The 24,658-nt window shown below is 38.7% G+C and overlaps 1 protein-coding gene across 5 annotated transcripts in view; it reads right to left on the minus strand.

Moving 5' to 3' along the window:
• The window catches only part of SMOC2 (SPARC related modular calcium binding 2), a 139,627-nt gene that overhangs the window by 97,269 nt on the left and 17,700 nt on the right, over positions 1-24,658 (minus strand). The gene's annotated exons all lie outside the window — the stretch shown is intronic.

Raw genomic sequence — 24,658 nt, forward strand, 5'->3', positions numbered from 1 at the left:
AGGACCAAGACCAGTAACTGGGCTAAAAAAATAGTAAAAAAAATTGCTATGTAGTTTTCCTGAATTTTATTACACACAAAAAGTGTATAATGAGAGTTATAAATCTCCATACTCTTCATACTTAAGCCATGGTCTATTTGCATTTCCTATCACTTAACATGAGAAAATACAGATGTCTTTCTGGAGAGCATGCCCCAAATGGAGAGATTATCTCAAAGGTATCCCCTTAAAATAATAGTCATTCTGGATTTTTACCAGAATTTTTATATTTCAGTGGTACACTAAGATAAAAAAGGAAGCTTCCTTTTCCCAATGTTTTTGAGCAACTTTTCATTTTTAAGAATAATTGGCTTCAGAAGCAAATTACTCACAAATTACACACAAACTCCAAATCTTTCTTCACGGAATTTAACTACAGCGTTCCAGAATGAAGGATAGATGCTCCTTCTCCCCATATTTTGGTGTTATTTTGCAGATCCTTCTTGCTGACAGAAATTAATAATTAGCTGAGCAGCACGGGAAGGGAGAAAAACTAAAGTCATCTTCCTTTACCCATAAAATGAGCAACAGTAAAGACAAGCACCCATGACTCTCAACAACCTACAAATCATGTTGGTCTCCAGGGCCTGCGTGGGCGTCCTTATGAGCTGCAGTGTGGGAGCCCTGGTGAGATCCTCCAAGCCTCTCGTTCTTGCCTGGGAGGCATCTGGAGGACTCCAGGTTTAGGCCTAGCTAGGACTACAAAAAGGACTTTTCAACGAAAAAAGGACCACATGGGGCCTCTGGCAGAAAAATTGGATCCAGTCCTCTGCTTTGCCTTGGATTTCCTCAGTGGATTTGGTGATGGCAAGTCAAGTGACCTCCCTCTTTCTGTTTTATGAAGTCAGAATCTGAATAGAGCCTTTCTGTATGTATACGACTACCCCTCTGTAGCGGCTAGGCACTTTGCCACCCTTAATTTATCCTCAGCAACATCCCTGTTGAGCAAAGAATTATTTTTCAAAAGCACAGGAAGGCTTTGTGACCCACAGAAAATCATGTAGTAGACCGGGGAACCAAACTCAGGCGGCAGAAAAAAAATCACATACCACAACAGCCTAGTCTCTGTAGCATTTTTCTCCCAGAGTTTCCTCATCTGCTCTGTTTTGAGCTGCTGCAGGAGTTAAGATGGATATGTCTGATCATGGTGGACAAACCACAGTAACACACTGGACAGAAAATCCCCTTAATCATCTGAGGAACAAAGTCCACTCCCTTGAGAGCATGATAGTTCACATATAAAGCTATATTTTAAAGGGCATTTATCCAAAGAGTTTTATTTAAGTATTTTATTATTTCAAAGCCTTAGAGGAGATTAGGGCAAATTATGGGTTCAAGGATATTCAAGCAACCTGGAAAAGCAGAAGATGAAGACATACCCGGGAGACAAAACCACTTGAATAACTTGCTGGTTAGCCAAACCTCACTGGAGAATTTGGGTTATCCATTTAAACAATTTCCATCAACCTAATGTAACTGCGGGATTTAAGAGCAGGAAGGACAAAAAGGCAAGCAACTGTGAGGAATGCTAACATGCAAGAGAGACTAGCAAATGTACTTAGAAAAAGAAACAGATAGAAAGTACGTGATTGACACTGGGAAATTACTTCTTATCATCTTTACTACAGCAGTATAAGATGATAAAAGTGCAAATCAGTATTGCTTGCTCACATAACCAAAGGAATCAACAAATACATCAAAACTAATGCTGAAACAAGCAAGGGCTATGAAATTTCTCATGAGATTTGCTATTTGTTTGAACAGGAACAAGCAGAGTCAGTGACATGAAAACTGGGATCATACTGATGCACATCTTAGAGCTGTAGTTTCCAGTAAAAATATTCCCTTAGATCAAAACAGGACAGTTTAGAGAGAAAGATGGTTCAGTACAGACCAGAAAGTAACTCACCTTCAATACTGGCTCACCTAATTCTATCTTTGAATTCATTTAACAAATAAATCTGTTATGGTATAAACGTGATTCACTGAAAGACAAGCTTAAAGAAGCATTTCTGTTGAATGCTGGTAGCAACTGAAATTAAGCCAACAATAGCCGACCAAGGTGGAACTATTTTGAATTAGAAGTACAAACTGGACAATTATGGTTAAATCCTATTAAAAAGCAAACCACTTTAACAGAGGTGTGTTTTTGCTCTAATAACACAGAAACCAGCCTAGTCCAGTTTCAAAAGATTGGTTTCAACTACAAATTATACCACAGACCAACAGGAATGACTCCTTAACTCTAGTTGCTTTAACTTATCATCTGCTTTACATTTTAATAACATTTATTTTAGCCTTTCCAAAGCACTATACTTGACAATACACAACTTCCAAAGGGCTTCCTATTCTCTACTTGGCAGTGCTTTATATTCTTATGTAGTATTTCTGAGAAAAATGAAAATGGGATCATATCAGAAAAATTTTTGATTATTAAGTTTACCTCATTAATAAAACCAAAATAATTAGATATGTGTACCCACTTGACAGGTATAAGCATTGATGAAATATTATTTACTTTCATATGTGTCAGGCATCATGGAATCTCAGTATTTTCCTTCAGTGTCTCACTCCCCAAAGACTCAATACTGGTTGAAACGTGCCTCCCTGTATCACCAATGGTCCCAGTGATCTTTCATCCCTCTGTTATTGAAGTTCAGAATACGAAGTAGTGGATACCTGAAACCTTGCTTAAAGTGGAGGAAAACATTTATGCTCCATTTTTGCTCTGTCTTCTGCTTGGTTTATCTTTCAGCTTTGTTTTTATCACTGGTCCCACATCTGGGCTGTGGACAGCTTATTTCTTCAACCACAAGCAACATGTTGCAGTCAATGAGCAAGTTTTTCCAGTACCTCAAGAGTAGATATTCGATCATTTTCTTACTGTGATATTAAACTATTTACCAAGATAATATGCATATATAAGTTTATTCACTGCTATGGCATAACACTTATCTCCTCTTTACCTTACACTATCCACTTTTATGCAGGGATTCGGTGCCATTCCCTCTGGTCTACATCCTGCAGCTACATCATTGCTAGGACAGAAAAGGTCTTCAGATAAACCTGAGACATATGCACATTTGTGCATTGGAAATGCACAACTCTGTGAACCCACACTGTGTAGCGCAGAGAAACTCTTATTCCACCTAAGCAGATCAGAGTGTACTGAAAGAAAAAAGGTGCTTGGCTAGAGAGCCAAAAACTGGATACATCTACAGGCTAAACCACCATTCAAAGAAAGAAGAAGAGTCAAGACCAGTCTTACAGTCTGGTCATGGGGAGCATTCATGTCTCTCTCCATTGGAAGAAAAGCTGACGACAGATGCACTTAGGCTGAGGGGGTAGAGATTAGTTATCGAATCTGGCTCAAAGCCTTTAAAGCAGTAATGTTCTATTCTACATTTCACAATATAATGCACAGCTGTGGATTGTCTTTGGTCAGAGGCTACTGTCTGATTAATCTGAGCAAGGCAGGGCAGTGTTCCCCAACTTCTTTTTTTTTAATATTATTTTTTTTAATTCAGGCCAGCTTGTCTCTAATTCTTGCAGTTCTTTAGGGATATCCTTAATACAAACAGGCTGCACACAAAGCATAACTCATAACTATGCTAAACCTATTTTTCTTTGCCCTAATCTAAGTTCTCTTACTAAAGCTAAAGACCAAGAAACTGCTTTTTCTGTCTGTGGATAGAAACTCCATCCTCTTCTGTGGGACCAGTTTCAAGTCTGTACACTACGAAGAAAACAGACCTTAAGGTTCATGGATTTGGACAGTTCTTCAGAGGTTTTCAACCTTTCTTCAATTCATAGACTCCTTCAATTTTCCTTAACCTATATACCTCTACTGACGCTAGGTATTTAAGCATAGTGACAACAGGTTTTTAATTTGTTACTTTTTGTGGACCCCTTATATATGGAGAGTGTCCTTCTGATGAAGATAAAACTACTGTTTCAGAATATAAAATGAAATTCAAGACTGCTTGCAAAACAGGAGACTAACACTTCATCTTGGAGTGCTGAAGGCCAAAAAGGCCTGAAAAATAAGCAGAAGAGAAAAGATGGATGTTAGACATCACTGTTTGGCTCTGAAAAGCCTAGTGAAGACTACAGCTTTGAAAGGCAATTTCTTTATTCTGCATCTGGTTACTGTGAGCTGTTGAATACAACAGTCTGACTTCCCTGCTGCTGGCATGGGAGGTCTGTGAACAAACTATGGAGCAGTGTGTTCTGAAGTGGCTCTGTGCTAAGAGCTTTTTGTTGTTGAAAAATGTGCTGATTTATAACAATTTATGTAGCCATGCTGTTTCTGTCTGAGAGTAGCTTGAAAGGCAGATGTGGAAACCTCCAAGTTAGGAATATTTTGTTCCCTCCAGGCTTATCTACAATGGGAAAATGAGTTAGACAATAATAATACATATGTATGTGTGTATATATATATATGTAATAATGGCCAGTCTTCGCGAGCGAAGATTTTGGGAAAGGTCATTAACCCTTCCAGCCTGCGCAGTGGATTTTTTGGGTGAGACACAGCGTGCGCTGAACTGAGCCCACCCTTTAGTCCTGAGGTTCATCTGCCGGGGCCGAGCAAAGCTTGGACAGTGGCAGTGAGGTCCCCAGGATGTAGGTTTGTTTAGAGTGACCTTCTCTTAGGTGGATTGCCTACCAAGGCTGACGAGCTCCACCTGCCCAGGGGGCCGGGAATCGAACCCGGGTCGCAGTGGTGAGAGTCAGGCACTCTAACCACTAGACCACCAGAGGCCCCATATATATGTATATATGTATATATATACACATACCACTGTGTATATATATATCCACACATGTAGGCTCTAATATGCAAAGTCATATTCCCATGTGTATTTCAAACAAAGGCAATGATGTTTAAATACCCACAAGTTATAGTCTGCCTTAGAGAGCACCCAAATCAGCTAGTCTTGTCTTGGTTAGTCTGCTTCATTAAAACACCACTAATTTTTTCAATAGTTATTTCATCACTCTTCTTCCTAGGAATGAAGTAGAAGGTGGTCCTGATGAGTCCCTTCAAACCCAACATATTCTGATTTCAAGGTACATTTACAGAACAAACTCCACTCTCATCCCAATGCCATGGGAAAGCATTCAGCCCTAGCACTGAATGGTATGGAAAACCTAAGTTCTCCTTATCCTTGTTGTTATTTACAACGGTACCAGCAGATACCTTCAAAATGACAACTCTGTATAACTGCTGTATTTAACCTATCTGTAACAGATTAGTTCATCTTGTGCTGTCCCACTGAAGCAAAACAGTCCTTTATGACTGTTTCATGACAAACTCAGACCTGCCTACTTCAAATTGGGACTTCCTTCTTTTTACAGACATACAAGACATCACCATTAAGGTTTAGCTTCCTTAAGTACCTTCTGAGACATTGTTTTATTGAAAAGGACCCTGTTAAACCTTTGAACAGACATCCACCACCACCACCTTTGCCTCATTATATTTCATGTAACTCTTCATGTGTAACTTACGATATCAGACCTCTTTCCTATAAACTTTAACAAGGATGGTTGAAATCAACAACTAGAGTATGCAGTTTCACTAAGTGGGAAGGTGGGGTTTGAGTTTGTTGTTCCTGATGTAGTGGTGTTTTTTATTTTTTTTAATCACTAATGGATCAGTACTCAAAGTCAGCTTCTAGTTACCTACCTATCAATTAGAACAGTGTTGTGCTTTACTTAGTGCCCTAGAGTGCCGCAGAGCTTTTGGAGCCTCACTGCCAAAACTACAGTCTCCTCTTGTTATGACCAGCACAGAAAATTATTAAACAGAGTTGTGCTTTGATTGATATGTTTTGCTTTGGCATGTTATTTTTTAAATGTTTATTGCTTTAACAGGTGTTTTTTTAAGTGACCTCTACTTTGCTGTATTGATGGAGGGATGGAGGAGAATGAATGCCAGCACATCCATCATTTCTTTTTACTGCTGCTTCACAAATTACTAAAAAAGGCAAAACTTCTAAGTTGTTCAGCCATGTAAACTAGGAAGGACTGAGCTAAGATTGAAGCAAACTGTGACACATGGTCTTTCTTGCTCTAACAAAAGGATAGACATCAATTTATTACATGTGAATGCCAGAAAATGCTACAAGAACAAGCAGTCAAAATCTACTGTTTATTCTCTCCTTTTGTCTTAAAAAGAAACTTAAAGGTAGTGCATCCTATCTCTTGAAGGGCTATTCCCTTGAGTAGCTCAGTTCTAGGATCTGGTTCCATCTCTACTGAGGTAAATACACAGACAGCAATAGAAGCAGGTTTGGGTCCTATTTAGTAGCTCTCAGCCCTGGTGAATTACCCTTTCAGAAGAACCTTTCACTGATTCATTTGACTGCTTCTACAATATAGTCTTTGCAAGCACAAAGCACTCACTTGAAATGAGTCATGCCAGAAGCTGCAATGTCTGAGCATTGGAAAAAATGTATGAACAACTTGTTGGCTTTGACCCCATATAACTAAAAATAAAGTAATAGTCTTAATTTTCAAAACATGACAAAGACCATCAGTGATACTAAAACACCCTTTATCTGACTACATTCATTCCCCTCGAAGATGAGGGCTCCTCCATATTTCATGAAATCGCTTATTTTTGCAAACAGAGCCTAGTGTGGTCACAGTAGAAGAAAACAGCCAACATATTTAATACTGTAGATATTCAGGAGTAATAAAAGTGCACCACAGGGCAAATAGACTGCATTTTTTTTCTTCCAAAAGAACAGTTTATCTGATTTTTCAGGGATTAAAAAAAATCTTCATGTGATATTTATTATAATAATATCACATGAAGATTAACATAAAAAGCTGGTTTCTTTCATTTTACAACATCAAAAATGTTAAATGGTATCTAAACTAAGGGTATACATTGCCTGAAAATTGAACTGTAGATTGGGATGGAAAACATGAGAGTCTTAGTACAGTGCTGAAAGCAACAAGGTGTGCACCACTGCTAACTAGACAGATCTCAGCCATTTTATTTTGTCAGTGTCCAGTGGCATTACTTCTCTTGGTTTTGGAGTATTACCAGCAAAGTACAGTGGTTCAGCAGAGTCAAACACCTACAGATATACTCACTTTTGGTTACCAGAAACAAGACAAACTTGCATAAATTTAAATTGAAACTCAAATTGAAAGGGTTTCTAATCTGAAGGTATTCTGCTCTGCATGTACTGCAGTCCACTAGTTGCTAAGTGTGTCATGAGTCCAGTGTTCTGCATTTTTCCCAAGTCACTGGTAACTTTATGCCCTTCATTCTTGTGGTATTGTTATTCATAATCTTTTCTTTGGCGGGTTGCTGTCATTTATAGTGTTTCTTCTCAGTTGCCAGAAGTCACACAGGGAGAAAATAAACAGAGAAACAGTGGGATGCATTGTCTATGTATTGAATTATCCTCTAGTTTACTTAAGCTTTTCATAAGTACTGACCCATCTTTCAGAATACAAGTGGACTAGCACAACCATCTTGTTAGCTAGTTTCCTTACACACAGCTAATCTGTCTGGTTGGTGTCTTTTATAACCTCAGCTACAATTTGGGAAAATAGACATATTTACTTTTTAATGTAGTTCAAAGACTGCTTATTTGAAAAATACTTTGGCTTCCAAAATGTTGAAAAACTATTTTAAAATGCAAATAAAATCTAAATCAGATCAACATTTCTATATTTGAGAGGTTTATTTTAGGATTAAAGGATATCAGCACACACCCTTTAAAGTGTCTGAGGTAGCTTAAAACAGTAAAACTAAAGGCAATGATCTATAACTCAAAACAAGAAGCATTAGGTTGAACCTCTGCAACAAAGGCCAGAAACCTCCTCAACCAGCACATAGGACATGCAAAACCCTGCATATGAGCTTCTAGATGGTCTGAAACGGTCATCTCCAGGGTAAAATTCCTATCCCTGGAATCATGAAAGGGGGACCTCCTTTCCAGCTCACCTCTGATCTCCCACCACCACCTGCTGAAGCAGCTACCAGCTCTCCACACCAGTCCAGCTGCACTGGGGGATGTCAAAAAGAAAACTTCATAAGAACCACTTACCTCAGTTAAAAGGAAATAGTTTATTAAAGGAATAGCGGGACTCCCTCAAAAGCTAAAGTTAAACAGTACTGGACGTTGTGTTGCAGACTTCTAGGGTACAATCTCCCTTTGTGGGGGACAGAAAGGTTCAGCTAAACAGGCTGAGTTTCTGTGCAACTCTATTTAATGCCTATCACGATTGGCAAGCAACTGGCCACCCTCCATATGGCTTGCTGCCTTCTCTTCCTAGGGAACTAAAGAACACAGAGGGCATCTCAAATGACGAAGACACAGTATGAGACAATATCACAACAGAGTATTTCTTTTTAGAATTTAAATCAAGTAAGCAACTGATTCACGCAGTGCAGAAACTCGATAAGACATCAAAGGTCTAATCCCCAAGCCATAAAGCTAACTTGCTGACAATAACTACAGAGCTCTAACTCTCTTACATTTATCACTGCCATCAGCTCCTTCAGAACAAAGTATTTGGGAAGGAAGGCAGGCAGCTGAGTCTGGGAGGCAGATTTTGCTCTTGTGAAACTGTTGATCTTAAAACAACATGTCGCTAGCTTTAAATACTGTCATCTTTAAAAAGAGGAATCATGCTAAAAGCAAAAAGTTAAATAGTACATATTTGGAATATATAAGGTTTTAACAAGCTAGTCTAATGAGAAAAAAACACTTTCCATAGGGACATAAGAACTGGTAAGTGGTTTTCTCAAACCACTGGCAGTTCTATTTCCTCCCAAATTTGGGGTTTTATGGAACTCTTGTATGTTTGTTTGTATGTTGAGCAAAAACAGTTTTCCTTTAATTTAAACCATTGTTTTCCAAGGAAAAAAAGCCATTAGGAAGCCATTTAATTCTAATTATTATGAGGACTTTTTCAAAACAAAAAACCCTTGAATCTGAAAAAAATTCTGTGTTTATCTAGTAGTGGATAGAAGGGGTCAACAAACCATGATCCAAACCAGACAATTTACAAGAATAAAACAGAATTTTTCCAAGTTCTGTGTCACATTTTAAGTGGCCTCTTCTTTCTTTGTAGCAGAACATATGTTCCTTGCTGTTCTTTGCCTTCCACACCAGCTGGCTTTTAAATATGTCCTAAAAGATTACCCAGCCCAAGTTTTACTGACATGGGAGGAAGAAAAGAAATTGTGAAGCTATTTTACAAAAAGTTTGATCTTTTCTCCCTGTCCACTGCTTCACAGAGAGGAAGAAGAATATATTCCACAGGAGATGAATTTTTATCTCCCTTTGTGTTGTTGCCTGAGGAAAAAGAACATTAGGTGACTGGATTGAGGGCAATTGTCATTCCCCACCCCTCTTTGTAGGGAGAGTCTGGCCAGCAACCTAAGGAGAATTACAAGCTGCCCACCACAGTCTACTGATGCTCTCTGTGGACAGTGCTTGACCACATTAAAAAACAATCTGGATAAGTATGACAAATGTCAGTGCAAATATATTCAGCCACGAATATGGCTTGGAATAGACAAACAAGGGTATTTTTCAGACACCTCGGCAAATGTAACTCACTGTTTAACTGTTCAGAAAACAGGAGAGCAAAAGTTTTATGCGAATTCAGTGTGCCCATATTTAGTACTGGAGAAGCCTTCTCTTTAAGATGTAGGCTTGGGGACATAAAAAATCTGTCCCGTATCAGACCTAGAACAGATTGCTTTTGATACCTGGACTAAGTTATCCTTCTGTCAATGCATGGTCTGTCACTTGACCTGCTGGATGTCATCCACTAGGCTTGTATCCCTAGTCACCTCTTACAGCACCTGAGGGCCAGGCCTCTCTGTTAATTAAAGTTCCCTGAGGTCCATCACTACTGCAGTCTACACCACAGCTCCACCCACAATGTATTTAGAGCAGTGTTATTAGCTGACTGACACATCTGTCATAGGTTTATTATCACTGGCTAGGACTCAGGTTCACAGGTAGGAAAGTATGTTATGCTGTGAAGCCGTCTGACAGGAAGAGGTGCCAAAGTACCACAGACTGCTGATGCAAACTCCAAATACTCCGTGGCATTTTCCCATTATCAAAACAACCCATAGAAACTGGCTACACCTTTAAATAATTCTTTTGGATTCACATGTTTTAGAAAGTTAAAAGTCTAAGTCCTCTGCAGCTGCAGTTGATACCCAAATATATGTTCTCCTCACAACTTGCCATTAAAAGAGAGAAATTCTACTAGCATCAATTTACAGACAGTGAATTTAGTCACAGAGATGTGGTGGCTTGTTCAAAGTCACAGAGGAAGTCTGTGGCAATGCTGGGAATTAAACACAGGACTCCAGAAACTCATTCCTGTTTTTTTAACCACATATGTCATCCTTCCAAATGTTCTTTCCTACATAAGATTTAGTCATGGCTGAAATAGGCCCAATTCATTAACAAAGCAAGAACCCAGCAAGAGAAACGGTATGAATCCTTCAAAACTGGTATGTGGATTTTCCTGTTAAAAACATTTGAGGATGTTTTGTAAACTAAATTATGACCTTTTTTGTTTCCATTAAAAAAAAATCTTCACTGAAGGTCATTTTTAATGCAATCTAGGATGATGTTCCAAGGAAAAAGCATGGGTTGAGCTGTCTTGGCTCAGCACACTATTAGTTCTCCCGACAGCATGCTACTGATTGATTTTTTAGCTCTTTCAGGGCAAGTCCTGAATTCAAGGTACTCACACAGTTCTCCTCCACTTCTGAGCCTAGAAGAGTAGAGGAGAACAATAATACATTCAGTTGTAAGAGGTATATAACTGCAATGTTCCTTTTCAAAACAGCCATGTCTTCCTAAAAATCAAGGCAATATTTGTAGTCAGGACACTACTCTTTCTACCTGCAATGAACTGACTGAATCACAGACTTTGTAAAGCATTTCCTAAACCACAAATGATAAAAGAAATAAGAGCAAAACATTAAATAAATGCCAAAGTCCCAAAATCAGGCTCTAAATGAGGCCACAATCTTGACTTTCACTTTAGTTCACTTGGGCTTATTTATTGCGGAGCATTGATTACTTGTATTTTCTATGTCAGCTTAGCATAGTGTTTTATTTAGTTATGGGATTTTTAGCTTTAGGAGCACCTCAGTTTCCAGATACTTCTTTACGTAGCTGTCAGACATATAGAAACAATGGCATCACTGTTAATATATCCATGAAAACACAGAATAGATATGATACATTAATATTTCTACAGCAAACCAACACTGTTAAGGCAGAGGTGTATTTTTCAAGGTTTATCTAAACATTTTTCCTTACCACTAATTTTTTAAAAGCTGTACCGTAATGTTTCTCCACAGCAATATTTCAACCAAGTTGCAAACTTACCTGAGAAAAATAGAAAATATTCCAACCGAGAAAGATATGTTTCTTAACAAGGTTTCCATACCTTAACACTTCAATCTTTTTTGCTCACAGTTGGAAAAGCAGAAACCATTAGCACAACAAGGAGCTGATATCATGATTCATCTGCTGCACATCATGCTTTTAATATCACAACAGCTATTAGATAATCAAAATAAATGACAGTGGAAAGTCTTGACACAGAGTAGGCAAGATGTACGTCTGTTAGCTGCTCTTAAAGGAATGAAGCTATAAATTGACTAAACTCTTTGCTCTCCTTGCACTAAAAGTTTTATTAAGGAAACTGGACTCTGCTTGAAGTTGAAAATGTTTTGTTTCTGTAAAATATTGTTGAACCACAAGAGGATCCAAGCTAACTAAATATGGAGCAAGACATGTTTTTGTATACCAGCCCAAAATACCCTGTTACTGATTCATTGGTAACTTATGACTGATTTGGATATAATCTTAACCAACCATCATTGGTTTTGGGAGGTGAAATGACATGAGTCAACTGTAATTAATATGATAAAGAACAGCTCACTCTTATTGCTTAAGTTAGTCCAGTCAAAGCTTTGCTTCTTGCAACAATGTTCCAGTCCCAGCCTTTCAGAAAAGGCAAATCCAAAGAGCAAGTTCCATTTATCACACAATTTCTTTCTCCCTAGCTCAAAAGCATAATAGTCTTGTACGGATGGAAGTGAAACATAATATCACGTTTTCATGTGCAGAGAACACCCAAAGAAACAATAGACAAATACAGTATTTTTTCATATGGTAGATGTGTTGCATACATAGCTTCTTAAATTGTTGCTTCCCATTACTAAACATTCTTCTTTCTTCCCATTTCTAAATCTAAAAATCATGTCAACCAAGAGATATTCTGAGATCTCTCAGCACAGCTGACATAACCCTGAACAAGAACCCAACAAAGATCTTGTTCTTTGGCAATAGTAATATCACACACAAAAAATATTAAGAGAAGCACTGGAAGTGACAGAAACTATTTAAAAAGAGAAAAAAATGGTATGAATAAATTTAACCAGTAAATTTTAAGACTATATCTAACAATTCCTGCAGAAGTAGTACAGACAAATGTCAGGTTTTAAGATGAATCTTGAACTCCAGATAAAGTAGGGGATGATCTGGTGCAGACAACAGAAGGGAGATGGAGTCCAGAAGTTACCTACTGTTAAGCATATATAAAATTGCAGTAGACAGAGAGTGAGTAGTAAGTCTGGGGAAAACTTGATTCTCAGTAACAAAGATTATGCCTTTACACTTAAACTTGGTCTGTATCAGTTGTCAGTGGGAGAGAATATACACTGTTCTCTAAAGGTGTCTAGCTTTAAAGTTTTGGGGTTGTACAAGTTTCCCTAATCACCATGTAGGTTGACTTTTACCTTTGAGTTTTTCCTAGTTCTGTTTTCCTTTTGTTTACACGTAATGTATAAGCTGAACATTTTATATAAAGTTTTGTTCTGGCACAGCTTAAATGGATTGTCAGCTTGAATATTATAGAATCCTAGAATGTCCTGAGTTGGAAGAAACACACAAGATCATCAAGTCCAGCTCCTGGCCCTGTACAGGACTATCCCCAAGAGTCACACCATGTGCCTGAGAGTGTTGTCCAAATGCTTCTGTAACTTACAGCAGGCTTGATGCTGTGACCACTTCCCTGGGAAGCCTGTCCCATCCACCCTCTGGGTGAAGAACCTTTTTCAAATATCCAACCTAAAGCTCCCTAACACAACTTCAGGCCATTCCCTCGAGTTCTGTCACTGGTCACCACAGGGAAGAGATCAGCGCATGCCTCTCTTCTTCCCCTCCTGAGGAAGTTGTAGACTGTTATGAGGTCAAATCCTCAAATCTCCTCTTCTCCAGGCTTGAACAGACCAAGTGAATTCAGATGCTCCTTGCATGGCTTCCCCTCTAGGCCCTTCACCATCTTCCCAGCCCTCCTTTGGAAACTTTCTAACACCTTTATATCCTTCTTATATTGTGGTGTCAATCCACCTCTGATAAATTATTCATAATGTATTGTGAATATCAAAAAAGAGTGCTAAAACAGACTTGGTTTTTCTACGATGTATGTTTGAGCTGCTTTTAAGAGGTTGAAAGAACAACCGACAACTGTTACAAAATTCACCTATGCTCTCAAAAGGCATAGTATTGTAATCATGTATTTTTGTACACAAAAATAAGATCCTCACTGTTCATTCAAGGATTCACACAGTTTGCAAGCTTTGAAATACTGCTATTCTCAAGGGGAGGCAGTCTATTATTGCTCATCTTTGCCTGCCTCAAAGTTACAAACTTGAGTGGCAACTTAAAAGAAAGTGTCAGGATTTGTATGTTCCTTAGCCAAGGCCCAGTACCTTGCTGAAGAAGAGATTGTAGATCTAATCATCTTCCTGCACTCTAATTTATTATTTGCCCAAAGTACCAGTTTCTTCTATCTGATAGAATATGCAATGTGACATTTTATGGAACTCATTTTTTTCTCTCTTGCTCCCTTAGTGGATTATATTTTTGTGCTAAGCATTACTGAACTGGTAACTGCATGGATCTTACCCTTGATTGACCCTGGTTTATATTGTTCTTGGCTAGAAGAAGCAAGAATGAACAACCCCCAATGAGAAGTCTGACCATCTTCCTCCAGGGGGATTGCAGCTGTGGAGAGACCACATGTCATCTCTGGAAAATAAAAATCTGTAAGGCAGCTTTTCCTTGCTGGCATAATATGATACGAGTCAGACCACTTTCACTAGCACAGGTAAGTCACATCCCCTCCTTTGATGAAACAGAAAAATAGCAATTGCGTCCAAATAAAGCTACAGGTAAAGGAATGGTAATTTATTTTCATGCAACGTGAATCTAAAAACAAAGATTAGATTAAGCAAGTCAGGAAATCTACAGGGGAACACTCAACAAGAGGATTTTTCCCCAATGCTTCCCTGAGTTCCTATCTCTGGCCAGGACAAGAAATACCACATGAACAGCCACAGTTTAATCCGAAATTGGATATGCATGCAAGAATAATGAAGATGGAGGGATAGGGAATGACAGACACAAAAACACAGGACTTTTGCAAGCCCTGTCCAACCTAAAGAAAAGCTTGGGTTTCTTTACAGCTCAAGTTCGGTTGAAACCTTTATGTAATTCAATAGGGAAAACTGGAGTGAAAATCAAGACTTGATCCAGCTCTTATATTCTCTTCACCTCAAATGCTTGTATAATGTTGGTTCCAAATAGCTGATGAGTGACAGCCTTAAAGATGAGAGGCAAAAAGCACAATTGCAAATCTAGTGATCTGACAGGATGCAGCAGGACATGGCTATAAAACATGTGAAGAGAATGGATTGGTTGTAGCAGAGCCTGGAAGAAACCAGTGAGGTGGGAGAAAGACAGCAAGGAGGATGCAGGAATGGCACTGAGCACTACCTGAAAAAAAAGGTCTCAAATGTCCATTGTAGAGAGCGGCCATTCCAACCCATTTGGGTTTTGTGTTTGCTAGCACATCTGCATTGTGCTCTTGCACATGCAAAGACTTGCAGACAGTTTCTTCCCAAAGTTGATGCAATAAATACATGTAATTTCTATATTAGTAGCACAGAGACATATCATACAAACGGCACAGACCTTTCGTTACACATCATCTACTGGCACCAGTTTCACTGACTTTAGCAAAGTTACTCCTGATTTACATCTGTGCAAAAATAAGTCCAATGTGCTCAAGCAAATACTCTACACAGCTGGGAGAGTTTAGAAACATGAAATAGATGTTTGTAACACCATGTGATTAAAGAAAAACCTAAACCACAGAGTTTAGAACTGAATCCAAATCCTCCTCAAGTTTGGTGTGTTTTAGATCCAAGATTTTGATTCAGACTCTTGTCTATATAAATTGTAGCAATTCATAATTTGCTGTAATTTTAGCTAATATATCACGCCAAATACATCAGCACCTACTTTGGATTTTAAAGGCTTTGTGGCAACTGGTAAATTAAGTTGTGGAACATGAACAGTAATGAGTACTGGTCTAAAACAGAAACATAGAAAATAAACATTAACAGGCAAGTGCCAACTTGATGTTCCATTGAAATTATAAATTCCATTGACCATAACTCAGATGTGAACATTAATTTACTGTATCAACAAATACCTGATCATTAGAAGAACTCACTTCAAGTTAAGCTGTAGGGACACTTATGAGACAACCCAACAATTTCCAGCATGAAAAATTTTTTTATGGTTCCAAAACCAGTTTTTGCTTGAAGTTATATCTCTGTTTCTATGAAGATTACCCATCAACCTCAGCTGTTTCCTTGCTCAGATATTTGTGGGGGGTATTGAACTCCTTTTAATGTTGTTAGCAGCAGTAATCCCATTAGGACAAGTCATTGAATGCTTATATATTAGAAAGCAGAACTCACCCAGTCTGAATATTTTTGCAAGGCAAGAAAACTTTACAGGGAGTAATAAACAAAAAAAATACCTTTCTTATTCAAGAGATCTGCCTTAACTTCCAGCAAAGGCAAAGAACAAATAACTTGAAGCTAAAGTTAGAAAAATTGAAAACACAAAATACTTTTATTTTTAAAAGCTGAATCTTATTTATCAGATGGATTTACAAACTCTTCAGTATGAATGAAAATAGAAGTGGCCCATCTATGAATATGTTCACGCTTAATACTTACTTCCCTAATAGCCTAATTTTTGTGAATTTGGAAGTGTTCATTTTTTAAATGTATATACTGAAAATGGTTGTATAAGAAGTAATTAACCCAGTAATAAAATTAAATCATCTTCCCACTCTTGAGAATCAGTATCCAAGCCAAAATATGTTAACTATGAGTCAGTTGTGGGACAAAGGTTTCTTTCCTAGAGCCTAGGCCAGTAATTTCAAGTTTGAGAAAGTGCTTTCAAATGAAGTTAAAGGTCTACTGACTCCAGCCACAGATGTTTTCTCTCAGAGGTGGTATATGCTGCCAACCAAGTTGACAATTCAGAAATATTGGGAATATGTAGAATAAGCCTTCATTTTCCCTTTCACTCTAAGTTATGACAACCCAGCAATTTGAAGTTTTCAAAGTACTATAGTCAGACAGCTTGAGATTCTCTTCTTTATCAGGCCGTACTGAAGAACAAAAATCCAAAACTGAAATTCTATGCCAGATGTTAGTACTTATCATTACTAGATGCCACCCTTATTCTCAACACAACTTTTTCACAACTAATCAGTATTTCATCTTTTCCCAATGTCAGAATACCCTGCCTACTCACTTCCACTCAACTGCTTTCACTGTTTCCAGAGATTTTGCTTGGATAACAAAAGGAACAAGTGTCTGGGGGTACAACAGCAACCTTCAAAGCAGATCTCTAGCCATATGTCAGCCAGAAAAACAGAATCACTTACAAGAACATGAGCTGATTTTGTCAGCCCCATCTGAACCATCAGATAAGACAAAACTATGTATTTTGGTTAAAAACAAGTAGTGATATACCTATTACAGTCATCTAAGCACAAAGCATGAAATGTGTAAACAGAAGTGTGGTTTCTTGAGTCTCCACATCAACAGTGACACCATTCATCAAAAGAAAGTTACCAAAGCTGTACTTGTTTCCAAACATCCATAAATTAACTCCACTGCCTCGGAGTGATCCATATTGCAACACCTGTCACAGCTTCTGTAGCAACAAACTGAATGCTTTCACAAGAGGGGAAAACTGGTGGTTTTGGTTAAATGGGGACTTTCAATGCAAGTCCGTTTATGTGCATATCTTCATTCTTATCTGCCTGTTCAGAATTAGTTTACATGTGAAATCAGAAGTTTGTTGGTAGTTTTGTGGGATTGGGCGTTGTTTCTTTTCTTTATACAAACAATATGCCCCACTACAGCCGCCTTTTTGAGTATCTCAGAAAAACTCTAAGCCTGGAAAAATTTAGAAATAAAACTATTTCAGTTAAAGGGTATCCTAGTCAAGGTCCCATTGCCAATGTAGTGCATGAGAAATTTGCCTTACTATTGGTCATACTGTGATTCTTATGTTAAATACAAGAAAATCATACAAAGTCAGATTTATAGAAACAAATTATATTATTTCACTGACAGTATGCTGAGATTCAGTCCCAGTAAAGAATATATGGCAACAAGGACAGGGGTTATTGTTTTACCCAAAGAGTGGGTAAAGTTCAGTAAACAGAATTATTAGTATCTTTCTTCAATCTTGTAGCTAAAAAGTAGGAAGCAACTTTTTTTCCATTAGACAGGAGTTGGAAAATTCACCTATATTTGATCCACAGTGGCAAGTGACACTTATAGCTTAATTAAAAGGTTCAGGTCAATACTGAAATAAGTGGGAAAATGTCAACTGTTTCCAAAAATACCAAGTGATCCTCTGTCAGCCCAGTTGTCCCTTTGTCAGCCCAGCTATATCTTAAGAGAATATACACAGACAAAATACAGGCTTCAGGAAGTAGCTGATTTTGATTTTTCTGATCTCTGACTGCTTGAAATTTCCTTCTACATTTAAGGGTGATAAGCATTCATTAAGAAAACCCAAGCATGTCTGCAAACATTCTTCTCTCTGACACAGGAGACTCAACTGCTTTTGTGTGAATAAAGCTACAGTGACGAGTTCACACACTAACGGTAACTGGCTGAATGAAAATTTCTGTGGTCTTTTATTGTGACTCAGAGGACCAGGGAAATGGAGTCCCAGTTATGTCTGTGTCTGATGGGTACAAAACAATTTTTCCACACTGTCATTGTGTGCAAAAACACAACCAAGAAGAGGAATAGTCCGTGTGTGTTACCCATGTGAGCAGAGAAGAGTTTTATACACCACAGCTACCAGTTATACTTGGAAGACTCAACTCTATCTAAATTTTTTTTGGCTATTTGTCAATAAACAAGATAACTTGTGCGAGTAAAATGTTTTAATACACTTGAAATTATTTTTCCAAGTAACTGACTAATTTCATCTTGCCTTTTAATTTTGGTTTTTGGACTCTGTAAGAAGTGATTGTAAACTACTATCAGAATACACAGTTATGTCTTTTTCTTGCAAGTTATACAATTTAGATTAGCTGTACTTAAAATGCTTGAGTCCAGAGCATTTTTTCATCTAATTATTATTTTCCTCTAGTAAGTTGATAACCTTCCCCACACATATTTTCTCAATAGAAATATACCTACCTACAGGTTACAGGTAAGATAGATTTGCAGTTTATGTTTTAAGCTCATTTGACTCCCTAAAGAGTAAATCATTAGCTAGATTGATCAGTACATTTATGGACCATATTAATTGGGACAAATAAAAGTTAAACAAACATCCCTTTTTCAGCATGGTAAATCGAGGACATTTCCTTATGAGACCAAGACTTGAAAGTTACCAGGTAAGATAAGAGTCCAAGGTTTTTTGCCCAGCCAGTGGCTAATTGTTGTATTTACAAGGGAAAAGCCCTAGTAAGACACAGTACACTTGCAGAAAATCAGACCCAAACGCAATAAATTATGCATCATTTCACTCTGAGATTGAAACCTCCTCTGATCTGTAGATTCAGCACAGAAAGACATCTTCATATATATTTGGCTGAACTTCTAACAACTCATAATAAAATCCTCTTTGCCTTTATTTTGCAACTTGTTATTTCTAAGATCCAGGCAGCACCTGGAATTTTCATTAACTGTAAGCCTATCCAGGAAACCTGAAAATTACTTAAACTCTATTACAGCATTTCAATTGATGTGTTATAGTGCAGGTAATAGACTTTGTGTGAAAATATTCAGCTTCAGGAATTTTCCTAGCAAACTAAGAAACAATTTATTACTTTATCCTGTGTTTTATCCCTTTTAGATTCTATTAATTGAAAAGCTCCAAGGTTACAATCTTAGTTTTTCTAAACTAGTAAACTCAATCCAGTTTACAGGAGTCAGTAAAGTGTTGCTAACTATGGTGTTTTTCTTCTCAAACAGGTAAGCTCTTCATGGTTTCAGAAGCCAGTTGGATGTGAGACCAAAAAAATGGAGCTGATGAACTCTTGCAAGGACCTATTTGTAATACAACCTTCAGTAGGGTTTATTCTCTCAATCCTGAAGTGAGCACAGACTGGTAAGTGTTATCTGTCTTTTCCTTTTGGGAAAGATGCGAGCTTCATCTGCAGATACCTTAGAATATTTTAAATTTTTTCTTATAATGAAAGCCGCCATTTCATACAGGATCTTCTACGGTGTTTAATTATTTTAGATTCACCCTTGTAACTGAACAGCTTCACTACTAGCTGAATAATATGGGCACATCAAGAGTCACTGAGGAATGCTGTTTAACATCACTAAACACAGCAGTATCTCACACAAAACAAAATAAATGGCAGATGTCACTGATCCATCACTGTGTTCCCCTATGTAAATACTACAGGTCAAGCTCTTCCAAGTTGCAACTCTGCAACAACTTGCATTTGAATAAGGATTCATTGCTATAGTAAGGAAAAATTTTCCTCATGCTGTCTAATGTACATATCCCAATAGCTTTTATTACAACAGTAAAATAGAAGGTGGAGGGCTTGAGGGGTGTGTGAGGCTGGCATTCAGCAGAATTCCCCAGAGTTCCTTTTGGGAGATGTGCTGCAAATTCACTGATGCAGGATTCTGCAGTATTCAACAAAGGCTGTGTAACTTAGATACACAGCAGTACCGTAAGTTAAGAATATTGGCAGTGTGTCCACAGCAATTTTGAGTGAACTCACAGAAACATACATAGGGCATATAATGGCTTGAGAAGTAACTCTTCCTTTTTCCACTGTTTCTCTTATGTGGTTTAGAGAACAACTTTTCAACATTCTTCACATGCTCCCCTTCCCACCATCCCCAGAAATGGGGGTAACATTTGGTTCTCCAACCATGAACTTGTGGAATGAATCATACACAGAGCTACTGCAGGAAAATTACTTTTTCTGAGAGCAACCACAGAGCTCTGAGCACCAAGCTTATGTTATGGCATGCTAGCTGGCATCAAATCCAACCTAAAATTCAGTTCATGTAAGAGTTCACCACCATGTAAGATTTTCCTGGTGGTTGCTCAAATTGAGTGACACAACCTGCCTAATAAATCCTCTCCTCCCGCCCACTGTTCCCCCTGAGGGAGGACTACATGGGCAGCAGAGCTTTACCTTCAGAATAATTCTAACCAAAAAGTCAAGGTTGAAGGATTTCAATTTCCTCTGGAGAAATCCTCAGTTGTTCCTGCCAAACAGCTACAGGTTTCTACTGCCTCTAGGCAAAAACAGCTTGACAGAAGCACTTAGTTTGGAAGTGTCTGGGAAGATGGGATGTTTCTCAATTCTTCTTTCCAATGAATTCACGTCTCCTCCATGTCCCACAAGCAGGATTACAACAGCTCCCTCCACCAGGTTAAAAAAGATCAACAACACAGTTCACCAGGATCCTTGACACCACTGCTGCCATAAAAGGGGTACACAAATCACTCCACAGCAGCACTTTTAGGAGTTTCACAGTTCACAATCTCATATTTGAGAGTCCTACCTCACAAAGAGACCCACAGATCTTTACTCTGAAGACACTAGATGTGAACTGGACTGGGTGTGGAGGCCACTTCAGTGGTACTGCAAAGTGAGCTGCTCCCTCTGAGATATCACTGCTTAAATAGCTACTCAGTGCTTGTGTAGTAACAGAAGCAAAGAAGAGACTGAGCCTACCAAAATGGACATTCCCCTCAGGGAGACTTCTGCACAGTAAGGGGACAGAAAGACACTGGCTGGTATCATGAGAAGAGTTTAATTTTCAGACAGGATATCGATGTAAATTTTCAAGGCTCCTGCACTATAAAAACACAAAGTCTTTTTTGACCCTCAGGATTCCCTCCCTGACGAATTAAACTGTTTCCTAAATTACAGTTCATCAGTGTTGTGCAACAGATTATAGACCACACCTACAAAAGGCATAATAAGTATGGAAGAAACAGAAACTACTCCTATTCAGTGTTGTAGTACCCAGGCTGCTTTCAGCTCTGGTGAGCAGAGGGAGAGCTCGTGCTCCTTTCCCATTAGGCAAAGAATTATTTTGAAGTCACCTCAAGAAGAGCCCTCATTAGGGATGGTCTCTCTACTAGATTTCATGTCTAGCTCAAACACTTAGTTCAAACCAGAATATATCTAATATTACCTTGATGGTTTAGGTAGCAAGCATTACACACTGTTGTTGGCACCATAAGAAGCTGCCCCCTTAGCAGAGGTAACATGTCATTCACAGAGAAACAACTCATTAAAAGTCTACCTGAGAAATCCCAGTCTGTTGTCAGCAGCAGCACTGTGAAAAACACCAGCTGAGAGCCAATACCCCACACAGTATTTAGGCAAACAGGCACTGATAGTCTAGACCCTTTCCTACACCTCAGCTCCCTGATAGTCTAGACCCTTTCCTACACCTCAGCTCCACCAACAGCTCACTCAGACCCTTCCCAGTCTAACATATCAGATTCCCTGACACCACCAGCTATAAAAGAGCCAGGGAGAGAGCTAGCTAAATGCCCAGCTGCAACATATCTCCATTAAACAGAACTGGTGCAAAATGGAAAATAGGTTTTATTCCTCCTTTCCCCCATTAAATCCATATAATCACTCCATTTGATGTGCTACCCTGAAGTTTATGTTGGTAAAATGTATACCTCTAACTACGTTATGTCAAAAAACAAAACTACTGCAATGAGGTGACAAAATCTCTACTACTTAAAGAGAATCTCAGTGAGTAACTGGATAGATTACTCAAGGTTAACACATTTATTGTGATGGCAGATAGGACTTACTGATGCAATTTTTCCCCCACATATACTCTTAATAAGTAGTTCCTGTATAAAATTTTAATTATTTCATGAACTAATGCCTATCCTGAACAAAGACATCAAAGGAAGTCAGACAAGCCTTCTGCCCCAAAACCAAGCAGTTAGTAATTGAAATTTCCAAGAAAACTATAAGACTGTAAAATTCTTCCTATCATTTTATTCATTCAAGTTGGTCAAAGATATTAACTGTGAATGGAAAATCATCTCCAAATCCTGTAACTGAGTTTGCTTTAGTGTCCACACTTATGACCAGATATAACAGTAAAATAAATTAATTTGCAGGTGCTTTCAGAGTACAGGTTTCTCCCAAAGTTCAGAAAAAAATCCTGATACAATAAAGTAAAAATATAATTTCTGTTACAGCAAGAAATGAGAAGTGAAGACTTCTTTCTTTTTTTTCTTTCTTCAGTAAGGAGAAAATGTTTTTCAGAGTTTTCTTGTTGTCTCAGAAAAGCTGATGCTGGCAAGTGTCTTTAGTTTCATAACTGCAAACACCAGGCATGAAATTTGATCTTTTGTCAACATGAGATCAGTTCTTGTGGTCCAAAGCTATTTTTGACTAGACCTCGTAATATAATAGAAACTGATTTCATTAAGGCATTTCTGGTCTGAACATTTGAACGCAAGCCACATGTCTGTTAGTTACCTGCAACTTGCTAATTCAGTTTAGTCTTCTGAAATTTGAAAACAGTGAAAAATGTGTCTGACACTTACAAGCTTGGTAATCTATGGCATCCCTGCCCTGCCTGGTGGAGAACTGTACTGTCACATTAGTGTTGATGCAGGTGGGTATGTTTACTCAATGTTGCATGGCTCTGAAAGCCATAGTAGCTTGGGCACTGTGCCATGATGACATAGTTACAGTGGTCTCCTACAATCAGGAGTGTTTGATCAATACTTAGTTGTGCAGTGGAGAAAGAGTTATAAAACACAGATCCTGCTTCCTTCACTTGTACACATGTACACAGGCATGCACATAGACATATCCCTCTGCAGCTTCTGTCTCTGGCAGCCTACCCATGCTCCCACAAGGTTTACTTACACTTCTCGGTTTATATGGCATGGAAAGCAGGGAAAGCAAGATGGAAAATAATTTATTAATTTCTTGTAATAGCTTGCTCCTCACGCCTGAGGAGATTGTGGATAGGGGAACTTTATCTACATGCTGGCTGTCATGTCAGATATATTAACATCAGTTGCTAACAGTCTGGTTACTGATGTCTTGCAAAAAATAGTCAATATGATGTGGGAACCTACAAAGCCTAGTGTTCCCTAGACATACCGAGCGATTAGCTGTAAGACTGCAGGACACACATTGCTTCCACAGTCTGTCTGAAACAGTACTCTATTCAGAGAGCTGCATTTTTCTATAGTTTTCCCCAGATTCTCCATTCAGTCTTTTCATGACTTAGGGGATGATGAGACCCTTAGGTTTTGTATTGGGTTAGCTTCTTTTTGTAATTCTCCTTCTCCAAGGGAAAAGTCTTCATTCACAAACAGCAAAGCAACTTCAGCACAGCATATGTGATCAAATCAGAGGTTAATTGTCTCTATTGCCTGTGTATTTCATAGCAATTTAAAGCTGCATAAGCTGTTCTATACAAGGGACAATGCTACACAACATCAACTAGAATGCAGAGGTGGTTTACTAGGGCTCTTATGCAGCCACCAACCAACACAGTTCCTGTCCAGCAAAACTGGGAACAAAAGCTTGGCCTGTGCTTGCCTTAAGTTGGTTTCTGTAACCTTTCCCAGACCAAAAATCTGGTTGCTAGGATTTTCCACCAGAAGTACCACTTCACAGATTATACAGATTTTTTTCAGGATGTATTTTGAATTTTAGCACTTAAACATAATGTTGGATCTCCATGTACAGATCCTGAGACCATGCCCTTCATAAAGGTTTAGATGTCTGGGCTTAGGGTCAGTGGAGAGAAAGCACAGTCCATAGGCAGCCCCTCTTCCCTGGTGTCCCTGCAGAGGCCCCCGTGCATTGCTGGAGAGGGGACAACCCAGCTGGCGTTTTCTCCACCCATGGGACCTGCTTTACAGCTAAAACCTTGCTGCTTGGCCTCTACCTAATCCACAACTCCTGCCACATTCCATCTTCACCATAGGCTCTGCTCATTCAGACCCAGACCCCAAATTATAGGTGACTTCCCACCTTAAGACCGGCCCATACCCAGAGAGGTGCCTGATGCCTAGGGCTGGGGCATCCCCAGGCTCCCATGCCTGCCTTGCTCCTGACTTCGGGGTGGACAGGCTCTGCCTGCCCACAGAGAGCCCCCACTGTTACCACTCCCTGGTCATTGCAGCACCTGACACTCTAATGTAGACTTCTTGCC

The sequence above is a fragment of the Pseudopipra pipra genome, chromosome 3 (assembly GCF_036250125.1).
Source record: "Pseudopipra pipra isolate bDixPip1 chromosome 3, bDixPip1.hap1, whole genome shotgun sequence".
NCBI lineage: Eukaryota > Metazoa > Chordata > Aves > Passeriformes > Pipridae > Pseudopipra > Pseudopipra pipra.